General features: G+C 45.7%; 1 protein-coding gene across 3 annotated transcripts in view; it reads left to right on the top strand.

The window, feature by feature from the left end:
- Window positions 1–3227: 3227 nt before the first annotated feature.
- ATP6V1A (ATPase H+ transporting V1 subunit A) overlaps window positions 3228–9627 on the top strand; it is a 29046-nt gene continuing 22646 nt past the window's right edge. Inside the window, exon 1 of one of the 3 annotated variants that reach the window (XM_035140675.3) lies at window positions 3228–3598. The gene's annotated coding sequence lies outside the window, so the exon portion shown is untranslated. Of the gene's footprint in view, window positions 3599–9371; window positions 9506–9627 lie in introns of those variants that run through there. The other 2 variants (XM_035140676.3, XM_035140677.3) reach the window with 2 other exon arrangements.

Here is a 9627-nt window from a genome sequence, read left to right as displayed (position 1 = left end):
AGTGGCAATATGTGAAGAGCTGAATCTTTCACCTTCATGTGCCTCTCCTGCCCCGTGTCACATCGCAAGTATGCATATCCTGGCTCAACAACCGCCTCTGAAGCATTTCCCCTAATGCTGCCTGGCAGGTTTTCTAACACAAAGACACAGACACACAACTCCTTCTGAGCTGAAGCCGCAGGAGTTTTGTAGGCCTCTTCTCCCCTACCTCCAACCTCACCTTGTTTCGGGTCTGTAGCTATGAGGTCTTACTGCTTCAGAGCCCCTGACAGAATGGGGCCCAGAAACGCCTAAGGGAGCCCATGGCACCACTCGCGTAACAAAAACTACCATAGAGATCTCAAAATTTTCAGAAGTAGGTGGTCCATGGCTTGGCTTTTGAAAGAGAGGGTCCGCAGTACTTAGCTAATGGGAAACCACTGCTCCAGCACAAGGATCAACACTAGTGTAACAGAATTTCACCCCTCTCCTCCCATGCTGTCCTCAAATCTGCTCTGGGGGTTGGGGAAAAGTCCAAAACAGATTTAGGAGAATATAGGGAGAGAACAGGAAGAGAATATTATGTTGTGCAAGGAGAAACCCTTGCACTGATGAAACATTCACCTGATTTATTTATTAAAATATTTAGAGACCACACTTTCATAAAAATACAACAAATTACAATAAAATAAAAACATCAATACTGGTTGGTGGAAAGAAATGCACAATGAAAAGGTCTGTCTGAATAACAGTTTTTAGGAGATGTCTAAAAGAAGGCAGAATTTAAGAACATAAGAAGAGCCTGCTGGATCAGGCCAATGGCCCACCTGGACCAGCATCCTGTTCTCACAGTGGCCAATAACATGCCTGCAGGAAACCCGCAAGCAAGATTTGAGCACAAGAGCGGTCTTCCCTCCTGTGGTTTCCATAAACTGGTATTCAGAAGCATGGCTGCCTCACAACAGTGGATGTAGAGAGGGGAGAAAAACTTTTCTCTCTCCACGCCATGCATAATTTTATAAACTTTTCCAACTCTACAATAGCCTTTTTGAAGTGAGGCGACCAGAATTGTACAGTCTTCCAAATGCGGTTGCACCATTGTTGTTGTTGTTGTTTAGTCATTTAGTTGTGTCCGACTCTTCGTGACCCCATGGACCAGAGCACTCCAGGCACTCCTATCTTCCACTGCCTCCCGCAGTTTAATGAAACTAATTTTAGTAGCTTCGAGAACACTGTCCAACCATCTTGTCTTCTGTCCCCTTCTCCTTGTGCCCTCCATCTTTCCCAACATCAGGGTCTTTTCCAGGGAGTCTTCTCTTCTCATGAGGTGGCCAAAGTATTGGAGCCTCAGCTTCACGATCTGTCCTTCCAGTGGGCACTCAGGGCTGATATCCTTCAGAATGGATAGGTTTGATCTTCTTGCAGTCCATGGGACTCTCAAGAGTCTCCTCCAGCACCATAATTCAAAAGCATCAATATATATGGTTGCACCTTATATTTGCATAAACAGTATTATGATATCGGCAGCTACTTCAAATATGGATTTAGCTACAGTAAATCCATTTACTGTATTTTTAAGGGCAACGCTGTTCTGCCAAAGAGAAGTTTAAGAATGGCTTCTCAACAGGAATCAAGAAATCTGAACAGGCTTCTCTAGGTGATGAGATTTGTCTCTCGGATTCTATTTTTGTGCTCTTACCACCATGCACGTTGCAGAATTGGCATGTGACCATGCTCACGTTTTTCATGTAAATGGCAAAAGACATGATAAATCAGTAAGTAATAGGTCTCTGAACCCGAGTGAAAGCCTGATAGCTTTTTCTCAAGCAGAAATGAAAGCTATCAGTATGAAAATTCAGGATTTTTACATGACGTCACCTGCCATTTTCTGCCTGTCTCTAATCTCCAACCTGCAAGAAAGACAGAATTGCACTGGTATATTACAGAGCTGCTAGGAAACGCTCTCATCCTCAGTTTGACTCCAGCCTGCACTATTAACAGTGGATTACACCGCAGGGCTGTCACAGCCCCTCCCCTATTTGCGACATGGGATCATTTATTGCAGGCACCTCCAAACTTTGGCCCTCCAGATGTTTTCGACTACAATTCCCATCATCACTGACCATTGATCCTCTAATCTAGGGATCATGGGAGTTGTAGGCCCAAACATCTGGAGGGCCGCAGTTTGGGGATGCCTGATTTATTGCATTTACTTTTTTGTTTTTGAAAAACAACTTTTGTTTTTATATTGCTACCAGAAGACTTTCCCCAGTATGACTTCTGAACGCAATGCCTTTCAAGGGATCTGTAAAGGGAGCTTTAAAATCAAGGAGAGATTCTTGCAAGAAGCTGAAGTACATTCTTTAGAGACTTTCTTTGCTCCTCCTTCAAGGTAGAAAAGTTACATTAACATAAAAGTTGGGGATGCGGGAGAGTGGGGGAGAACTCTGTGCTGATCATTTTACATATGACAAGTGAAAACTCACAATTATTAAACTGCCCCAGCACAAACAGCAGTGTCAACATCAGCTAAGGTTTTTTTTCCTCCCCATTAAATTACACTTTGCATTTTATGCATATTTTATTAAACTTGTGTATGCATATGCAGTGCTCCCCCCAAAAAAATGTTTAGGGGTACTCTCATTTTGACTACCCCTCCCCCATTTTATAGTTCAGGTCGTGAAAAATAAATACATTAAATTGACCAAAGTACAAAGATTCACAAATGTTTAGGGGTATGTGTACCCATGTGTCCCCCCAGGAAAAAAGCACTGTGTATATGTGTGCGCGCTTGTGTAAAAGCACATTAAAGTGTTTGCTTTGGTTTTGAATTTATTTTGGGAGGGCCATTTCCCAATGTTTAAAAACCTAATTTTTAAAAAAATTGTTCACACGAAATGAACTTTTTTAAAAAAAACACACAACAACGATACAAAGCCCTGCTCTCTGCTTCTTTTATTTGGGCTTTGCGCTCTAGCCTTCCAACAGCTATGATGAAATTTAAAAAAATCTTTCTGAGACCAACTAAGTTTGTCATTGGTATGAGCTTTTGTGTGCATGCGCCACTTCTTCAGATAGCTATGATGAAATCCTGGATTTCCCCCACAGGTTCCCACGACGGGCAGCTTTCACTCCCATCCCTCTGCGGGAAAGTTTTTTAAATGGCGCGCGACGCGAACCCGGAAGCTCGATCTCCGGACGGACGATGCGCACCTCCATCCTTTTCATACCTCTGTGGGGCTAAACCCACGTCTGTGAGGCAAGCGATAAAGGCTGCGTCGGGCCGAAAAAACGCACAGGCGTCCCCGCCGCCGTCCTCCGAGCTTGTCGCAACATAAACTATTGGATCAATCCGGCGCCACGCCAGTTATTTATTTTACGACATTTTACCACCACAGAGGAGTGAGAGAAGCGGCGAAGCGCGCAGGCGCAGCGAGAAGTCTTCCGAAGCCGCGGGGGGCGCTGAGAGGCTCGGCGGGAAGTGCTTGTGCGTCACTTCCGGAGGCGCCTGCAGGATTAGTCCGCCGGGTAAAGGGCGCATCGGCATTCGGCTGCTGCTGCGGTGGTCAGCCGGTTCCTGAGTCACTACGCGCGGAGCCGCTCCAGTCATTAGTCCGAGGTGAGTCGCCATTGCCATCTCACCACCCTTCTCTCCCTCTTGCTCCCTCCGCGCGACGTTCCCTCCCTTTAGAAGCGGGGAGCCCGACCAGTTTCCCAGGAGCTGTTACGGTTCATTCCCACCCCTTCACCCAACCTCTCCCTTGCGCTAAAGTGTGCCTTTCTCTCCGTGGGCCCTTCAAAGAGTGCAAAACATCGCCTTGCCCCCCCCCCCAGGAGCAAAAGCTCGGCATCTCCCTCCCCACCTCTAGGCCGGTTCAAAAAAACGGGGTGCTTATATATGGCGGTGTTTTGAGTGCTTGTTTTTGACGAGACGGCACCAAACAGCAGGGGAAGTCTTGTAATCAAACGGATACAAACAAACAAAAACACCCTACAGCCGGTCACTAACCTATCATAATATTTATTTGTACCCCACCTTTCCCTGATGGGACTTAAGGCGGCTTACAGAGAAAAACAGGATGACAACTCATAACACCACAGAGGTGGGACATTTCCCTCCTCTGAAATCCTTGCCTCAGTTATGTTCTGGCTGTTTTAGTTATAAAACTGTGGTTGAGGAGCTTAGGGTGTTGTTGTTGTTTTCCTGTAAATAAGACTTGCTTCCTGTATTCATTCGCTTGTGTAAAATTGCTCTTTCACGTAACAATGCGGTTGACATTTCGATGGGTTGCGTGAGGCCTGATAATGAATGCATGTGTGGTGGCCATTGACATTGTAGAAGGAGAGGTGCATAAATGAGAATTGCAGCAAGCTGCTACCCATCTGCAGCTATGAAAACAAAATACCGTAAAAGCAAAAGAGCAAAGGTAGATCCTCAATGCAGCTGTGTGTCTGGGTGTGCATCGTAAAGGACTTGTAGCCTGACCTTCAATAGGTTCCCGGGTGGTTTATAACAATTACAGGAAACACATTTTTAAAATAAAAACATGGTGGTGTTGCATTATTTTAAAGTGGAGCAAAGAAATAATCGGCAGAGATCAAACTGATTAGGTTAAAAGCCTGGGGAAATAAAGGGTCTCATTGATGTTAAGAGATGAAGGTGAGTCCCCCAGGGGAAAGTATTCTAAAGCTGGGGTGTCTCACACTAAAAAGGACCTTTCTCCATTAGTCGCTCACCACACCTCTGATGCTGGTGGCACCTGAAGCACTTCTGTTAAATATTTTAACATACAGGCAGATGTACTACGTATTTTACGAAAGGAAGGAAGGAACGGCATAGGGTGCAGTGAACTGCTATATTCTTTCCACCAGCACTTAGGGGGTCTGGATAGAGGATAGAGGGGAGGGGAGAACACTGATGCACACTACTTCGTGAACATACAAACGTATGTACAGACAGCATATATAGAAACACCTGCTTAAGGCAACGTTATTGTGCAAATATATATACAATTGCAAAGTGTTACAGTGGTACCTTGGTTCTTGAACTTAATCTGTTCCGGGAGTCAGAATAAACCCCTTTGAGAAGAATGGGACTTAACAGCTAAATGAACATCACACTTTTAATGCACATTTGCAAGTACCTAGAAGAATATGCGTTTTTCTAAATCTTACTAAATACCTTTTGATGCCTCTGGAGAATATTCAGGTCCTCTTATAAATATTGCCTGCCAAACACAGAGGTAGTTAGTATTGTCAGAATTTCACCCTATGTATCCTTAAATGGTGTTTCTATCCTAGTAAAGGTAAAGGGCCCCCTGACCATCAGGTCCAGTCGTGTCCGACTCTGGGGTTGCGGCGCTCATCTCGCTCTATAGGCCGAGGGAGCCGGCGTTTGAGATCCCTCCACCGCCAGGGAACAGGCTGCTCTGACACCAGGCCGCTCCCCAGGGATCCCCGCCTGCCCCATAGATCGCGCCCCTCCCCATCCCGCCTGACCCACGGTCCACGCCCTCCGTGGAGATTGCACCACCACCAGGGAGCAGGCCCCCTGAGACCAGGCCTCTCCCCAGGGATCCCCACCTGCCCCATAGATCGCGCCCATCCCCATCCCCCTGATCTGCGCTCCTGTCCCGCCCCTCACATCGCACCGTCAACAGGAACCAGGTCGCCCTGAGAAGAGACCGCTCAGCATCCAACGCCTCACCAGGAGACCCGGACCATCCAGGGAATAGGCCTTTGCATAGGTCAAACAGCCCCCGAGATCAACACACCCCACCGACATCCACCCCCTCGCCATCCACCCCAACAAAATCAAACCCCGAGATCAACACACCCCACCGACATCCACCCCAACAAAATCAAACCCACCCCGCGATCCAACCACCCCAAGACAACGTACCGCACCCCCGAGAACAACACACCCCGCCATCCACCCCACCCAGGGACAGGGATAGGTAACGCCTTCCCTGGGTGGGATAGGGACGACCAAAATAGGGGACAGGCATACGTAACCCCTACCCTGGGTGGGGTCTGGGGACCAAAAAACGACCCAGGGATAGATAAGTCCTTCCCTGGGTGGACTGGGGGGGGGGCAAATACGAGACAGGGATACCTCAACCATTACCTCCGTACCCTACGGGGATCCAGAATAGGAGACAGGGATAGGTAATGGGTCGGTACAGGGTGGGGGGAGACACAGGGATCCGCCTATCTAAACATAACACACGAAAAACAGTGGGACTCTTGACAGTCAGGGAAGTCTGAAGGGGGACTCTGACCCTCCATTTAACAAACTGAACCACAGCATCGTGTGGCAGGGCCAGCTAGTGTTCATATATTTCCCCTTCCCCATTTAAACACCACTGGCTTCCTATGGTGTAATAAATTGTTCCTGTATAGGCAAATGGCTGCTTGAGTTCTATTTCCTGTTGTCTTAATAAAGTTCAATAGAGAAAAAATTGAGAAGTGGAAGAAGTAACGTCAGTATTTTCCATCAACCTAATGCTTAATTTGCCTTGGGAAAATTGATTCTCCTTTAGTTGCAATGGAACAACTCAAGCCAAGCAATAGACTTAAGAGAATAATTCATGTATGTTTCACTGTTAGTCATTCACTGTTAATCATTCTTTCTGATCTAACTAATGTGTCTGGGTTGGATTGGGGTGAAGTTTGAACCAAATTACTGTAGAAGGATTAGGTTTGGCCTCTTCTGAGATGATTTTCTCTAGTGCTGTGTTGCAGGAGTTTTTAGAAATGGCCCAGAACATTTTGGTCCTCTGTCAATGCATATAGCACCAATAATTCAAACAGTCTAAGATACTGAATGCTGAAGGAGAAATCTGTTGACTGAAAATTACAACTTTCTCTATGTGGGAGTCTGAACCAGCTTTTTAATTATAAAGGAGAGGGCAAAATGCATAATCGGCAATTGTATCACATTAGTTCACACCACCAATTTTGTACTTGAAGACATTAAAAGAAGAATGTGGTTCAAAATGTGTATATGATAGCTTGGATTAAACTACTTTTTGGCAGTGCTTGGACTGCCTGTACCACAGTGGAGAATTAGAGCTATCCTCCCCTAAAGACGTGGAAGAATCAGGCTTGCAGATTTGGGTCAGTCAGTGTCATGATGTTCCTTAGCTTTAGGCAGTGTTGATATTTTGGGATTAGGATTATTAGCAAAGTACAGTGGCACCTTGGTTCTCAAACACCTTGGTACTCAAACAACGTGGAACCCAAACACTGCAAACCTGGAATAAGTGTTCCAGTTTGTGAACCTTTTTCGGAAGCCGAACGTGCTCCATTTTGAGTGCCACACTTCTGTTTTGAGTGTTTCGCTGAGGCCTGTCTCCTTTTGCTATTTATTTTGCATTTTTGTTTTTGCAGCTCTTTTTTGTGACTCTGTGGAACCCAGTTCAGCTACTGCTTGATTGATTGTGTGACCGCAGTACATTGTTTATTGCTTTCATTTTATGGATCAGTGGTCTTGTTAGATAGTAAAATTCATATTAATTTGCTGTTTTAGGGGTTGTTTTTTAAAGTTTGGAATTTATTAATCCATTTGCATTACTTTTCTATGGGAAAGCGCACCTTGGTTTTGGAACACTTTGGTTTTGGAACGGACTTCCGGAACGGATTAAGTTTGAGAACCAAGGAACCACTGTAGTAATGGGAGGGGGCAGCTTCTTTTGTTACATAGCAACCCACTCATGAGCAGTAAGGTTTTGTAATAAAATATGGATGTCCCCATTGGTATAAGCCAGGGGTGGCCAACTCCCATGTGACTGCGATCTACTCACAGAGTTAAAAACTGGCAGTGATCTACCCTTTTTTGGGGGGGGGTCAGGTCAAAGTTGTTGAGTTTTTTTAGGAACGAAAGTCCTGTTTTTTTTCAGGTGAAAGAGTTGAGCTCTTTTTTAGGGAGAGGAAAGCCCCATTTTTGGGAGGTGCAGGGAGAAAACATTGAGCTTTTTTTAGCTGAGCCAAAGTTGTTAAGCTTCTATGGGGGGAGCCAGTGATCTACCGGTAGATCACGATCTACCTGTTGGATGTGCCTGGTATAAGCTGAAAGCACATGAAGTCCACCTTGCTGCAACTAATCAGGTCTGGATCAGCACTTGGTTGTATGACCACATTTGTTCATATATGATTGCATTAACGTGTGGAATTAGTGTTTTACAGCTCAAAAACATATTCTGAGTGAATGTGTGGGGAATGTTTCTGCCATACCTAGACCTAAAGGGACATGGGTGGCTCTGTGGTCTAAATCAGCGTTTCTCAACCGCTGTTCCGTGGCACACTAGTGTGCCGCGAGACGCTGGCTGGTGTGCCGCGATGTGCGGCGACGAGAAGGGCGATTTGCATTGTCACGTGCCTGGCGGCCGCCAATAACTAACACTGACCCGCCGGAAAGCAATATTTCTCCTCCTCTTTCCCAAAGCTCAGTGCAAACGAGCCTGGCGGCCGCCAATACACAACACTGACCCGCCAGAAAGCAATATTTGGCAAGTGTTTCTTACAGTCATAATTATAATATAGGGCGGCACAGAGTTAATTTTTTTAACTTTTTAAATGGTGGTGTGCCTCGTGATTTTTTTCACGGAACAAGTGTGCCGTGGCCCCAAAAAGGTTGAGAAACACTGGTGTAAATCACTGAGCCTCTTGGACTTGCCGATCAGAAGGTCAGCAGTTTGAATCCCCGCAATGGGGTGAGCTCCCCTTGCTCTGTCCCAGCTCCTGCCAACCTAGCACGCCAGTGTGAAAAGATAGGTACTGCTGCGGTGGGAAACGGCGTTTCTGTGCACTCTGGCTTCTGTAATGGTGTCCCGTTGCACCAGAAGTGGTTTAGTCCTGCTGGCCACATGACCCGAAACGCCTGCTTCCTCAGTCTGAAAGCCAGATGAGCGCCGCAAGCCCATAGTCGCCTTTCACTGGACTTAACCATCCAGGGGGTCCTTTACCTGGACTACAATTTCATAAGGTCACCAGATCCCCATTCTTGCCCCACAAGGTAATTGCTGCAGTTAAAGTCAGTGTTTAGCACTGGACAGTGACTCATTAGTTCTGCAGAAGAGAGGAATGCAATAAAACAGAGGTATTTTATTTTCTGACTTGATCATTTCATAAATGGGCTCTTGAGATAGCAAAAACAGTGTGTCTCTTCTTCTTTGGGTCTTGCCCAAGCACGGAAACAGCTTGTGACTGAGAGTTGATTTTGCTTTCAGCCTCAGCACGGTGGAGTGTGTTGAAATTCAAAAAGAGCACATTTTAAATTTAGTTTGGCCTTGAGCAACGTGACTTGCTATTGCAGCAGTCCTTTTTGGGAGCAATGGATGACTCATCTGGTCAGGTGACAATCTTTTCTTTGCTGTGTCTTCCTGAAATGCCTTCTTTCCTATCTCTTTGGTGTGAGAGCTAGGAGCCAGGAAGGCCAATCATTTGCTTTTTCCTGATATCTTAGAGCTTGTGTTTGGATTTCTTCATAAGACTTGTGGATTTTTTTTTTGTTGCTTCCCCTAAGGTATGGACTTTTTAGTATTTTACCATGCATTGCTTTCTGGGTGATTGCTTCAGACGAGAATCTTGATTTGTGACACACATGTGATTTCAATTTCAAACTGATTCAGATTTTGTTGCAAAAAA

The sequence above is a fragment of the Zootoca vivipara genome, chromosome 15 (genome assembly GCF_965207765.1).
Source record: "Zootoca vivipara chromosome 15, rZooViv2.hap1.1, whole genome shotgun sequence".
Taxonomy (NCBI): Eukaryota; Metazoa; Chordata; class Lepidosauria; order Squamata; family Lacertidae; genus Zootoca; species Zootoca vivipara.
This window is presented reverse-complemented; position numbering and strand designations above follow the sequence as displayed.